At 39.6% G+C, this 3703-nt stretch overlaps 1 pseudogene; it reads left to right on the top strand.

Moving 5' to 3' along the window:
* Window positions 1-2121: 2121 nt before the first annotated feature.
* LOC102868408 lies at window positions 2122-2586 on the top strand (annotated as a pseudogene).
* The last annotated feature ends 1117 nt before the right edge of the window (window positions 2587-3703 follow it).

The raw sequence follows: 3703 nt of genomic DNA, 5'->3' as shown, positions 1-3703 counted from the left end.
TTGAAAAGTAAAAGAAAAATCCCTTCATTGGTATACAATCCCCTCACCCTCCCTCCGCGCCCCCATCCTCCTCCCCTCGTATACTCCACTCTGCAACTTTCATTCTGGACTCTTATGATAATCATAGTGCCCTATAATATATTGCTTTTAATCTGTTCTCTCCCTCATCCGCAATGGACTCTTTTATGTCAGGAAGTATGAAGATGGCACAGGATAGAACAAGAATCAGATCTTTAGTTCATAGGGTCACCAACAGTACCTAACAATAACAACACCACTATGATTTAATACCTTTGCATAACAATAAAACTCAAGTAAATGTCTTTCTGGTATTCTGAACTTCACAAATCCACCATAGGGTTAGGGGTGAGTTGGCTCTGACTTGTTAACAATGAGATAATCAAGGTGATAAATTATAAGCCCAAACTAATCAGGGCCAATCATTATTTATATAAAATATTTTTTGCTTCAACATTGGATATTAGGAGCACTAGCGGATGTTTTGAATAACAATAATATCTGTTCTGCTCTGCCAGAGAAGGAGGGACAATCTCCTCCTGTACCAGTCAGATATGATTTGACAGTACACTCACACAAAAATAATAATAAAAAATTTTTTTTTAAAATCTGTTTTACTACTCTGACCAAATATATCAGAATAACTGTGAATTGGTATTAAACATTTCCAAGTGGACTTGATATGCAATCTAGGAGTGAAAATTATTGCCCTGGAAAAAGTATCAGAAAGGTTCTTAAGGGCCAAGTTACTATAAAAAGCAGCTTGGATGATAAAATTCTAGGGTTGTAGAAATAAGAAAGGTGGGACCCTAGATACTAAATTACTAGTTCTTATTCAGGGACCAGACTTGAAATAACAAGGATGAAAATAATAAAGAACCATCAGATGAAACTTCTTTTGAACTTTTTCTCCCACTTTTTGCATAATAATTCAGGGTGATTTTCTGCCTCAGTTTCTTATATAAGTATCAAGACACAGTTTTGGAAAATCCTCATGCTTTTGACTGTTGTTACTTACTATCAAATCAGAAATAATTCATAGCAGACCCTCCAGCAGGTTTTTCAGTGCTGTAAATCACATGGAAGGAGATTACCTATTTTTCTTCAGTGGAGTAGTTGACGGATATGAGCCACGTGCATTCAGGTAGGCAGCATAACTCCTTACCAATAAGTCATCAGAGATCTCTTATCTTGGGCAAGGAATGCATTTAAATTAAAATGGATCTCAATACAGCAAGCTCAGCCTACAGTATTGAAAAGCTTCTTCCCTTCTACAGCTGAAGTTTTTTACTCCAACCTCATAATAACTTGAAGAAATGCGAGGAAGGGTAATAATTGAGGAACAATCTGTCAAATGACAGCTCCACAATGGCTTTATACCACAAAGTTCGTGTTCCCGAGTTAGCAACCTCATTCTTCTATGACACGTGCAATTGAACACACTCAACTACAAGAAAGTGTTAAAGACTACTAAATGAGGAATGGAAGCTATCCTGCTGCTCCCACTTCTTTCTTGGTTCACCTTGGTTCTCATTACACAATCCAGAGAACAAGATACAGTGTGGAGGGCTATGTTCTCAACATCTCCCTCCCAATTTACTCATGTTCTGTTTTCTGCAATTTGGCAGTGAGGGTGGAGGGACAGCGCAGAAGGAGAAGACCCTCTATGAGGTGGATTGATTCAGTGACTGGGGTAATCGAGTGAGTGTGTCAGAGACAGTGAGAATGGCACAAGACAACAGGGTTTAGGGCTTTTGTACATAGGGTCGCTATGAGTCTCAAGTGACTTCATAGCACATAACAACAGCAACAAATTCTTTCAGAGTTTATTGAGACTGTTTTGAAAATCATGAACACTTTCTATGGCTCCTTTCATTTAACAACCCATTGGTCTAAGTCAGAATCTAAAAACCCCTTTCCTAGGCAGAAATACTTAACTACTAGAGAGGTTCCAAATTTCCCAAGAGTATACAGATGGCCAGCAACCAGTCTGAATTTCTTCTTTCTGGATAATGTACTTATGTATGATATATCAAGTGGAGTCATATATTAAGAGAGAGATTTATTCTGTAAGAATCGATTCAGGCAGAGCTGCACGGCGAGGACCTCTCCTGATAGCTATTTGCCATGCCGTCCAAGGGCCCGCTGCAGTCCGTGCAAGTCTTTGGACGCAAGAAGACCGCCACAGCCGTGGCACACTGCAAACGGGGCAACGGCCTTATCAAGGTGAACGGCCGGCCTCTGGAGATGATTGAGCCCCGCACGCTGCAGTACAAGCTCCTGGAACCTGTTCTGCTTCTGGGTAAAGAACGCTTTGCCGGTGTGGACGTTCGAGTCCGTGTGAAGAGTGGTGGTCATGTTGCCCAGATTTATGCAATCCGCCAGTCTATCTCCAAAGCCTTGGTTGCCTATAACCAGAAATATGTGGATGAGGCCTCCAAGAAGGAAGTCAAAGACATCCTCATCCAGTATGACCGGACCTTGCTTGTAGCTGACCCTTGTCGCTGCGAATCCAAGAAGTTTGGAGGCCCTGGGGCCCGTGCACGTTACCAGAAATCCTACCGATAAGCCACTCTTATAATAAAAAAGTTATGAGATTTTAAGGCTTAAAAAAAAAAAGAATCTATTCAGTGCCTTTATTGTGAAAGTGCTTACTATGCAAGGATACTGGGGCTTTCTCATGCTCACATTCACCCTCCACACATTAACAAAACTGTTACAAGTGTCCAGCTGCATGGGAAGAAATGAGGTCAGGCGGGGATATTCTTGGATAAGAATATCCTCAGGGATATTCTGCTAAAGGTTTCCTATAATTTCACACTTCTTAAATGCCTGTATGCATTTTTTCAGCTACTCATCTGGTGTAAACTGTTTGATGAGGTAGGAAGTGCTCATCCATGAAATGCAGTCATAGTTGCCAAGGCATAGGACACAGATTGTTTTTGGTCACCTCGGAGCTCTTTTGTTTCTTTGTATTTGTGATTTTAAAAACTCACTGTTTCATGATAAGCAGAAGTGTTTGAGAGTTTCAGGATTTGCTCTTGTATGGTCTGCAGAAACTCTTCCAAAAAACAAAAATTGTTCTTGTTATATGCTGTCAAGTTGAGTACAACTCATAGCCATTCTATGAACAACAGATCTGAACCCTGTCCTATCCTGGGCTAGCCTCATAATTTCTGACATACTTGAACCCATTTGCTGCAGTCACTTTTGGCAGTGCACCTGATTGAGGTTCTTCTTCTCCTCTGCCATCATCCCTTCTTTCCAAGCATGATGTCCTTCTTCAAGGAATAGCCTCTTCTAGCAACATGCCTGAGATATGTGAAATAAGCACTCTGGCTGAAAGCAAGGTTTGTTGTCTGTTTGTTCTTTTTGGCAGTCTGTGGAATATTCAGTGCTCTTCACCAATACTGAAACTCAAAGGCATCATTCATCTTGTCATCCTTATTCATAAATTTAGCATTGATATTAATTGATATAATAAAGAGAAAAACACCCTGGTCTCATAATACTATATAGCCCTCATTTCTGAACTTGATTCTTCCATAATTTAGTTTGAGAACCTAGTTAAATTAATCCATTTTGAAGACATCAACTTCCTCATTTATAAGTCCATTTTATAAATTGATAAATGTTTAATACATTTATAAAGGCATTGATTTTATTAATGACATTTATTTATTAA

The sequence above is a fragment of the Elephantulus edwardii genome, unplaced genomic scaffold (assembly GCF_000299155.1).
Source record: "Elephantulus edwardii isolate Elephantulus edwardi_28Jun2011 unplaced genomic scaffold, EleEdw1.0 scaffold00120, whole genome shotgun sequence".
In the NCBI taxonomy this organism is placed as follows: domain Eukaryota; kingdom Metazoa; phylum Chordata; class Mammalia; order Macroscelidea; family Macroscelididae; genus Elephantulus; species Elephantulus edwardii.
The sequence above is the reverse complement of the archived record's forward strand: the minus strand, read 5'-3'. Positions and strand labels throughout refer to the sequence as shown.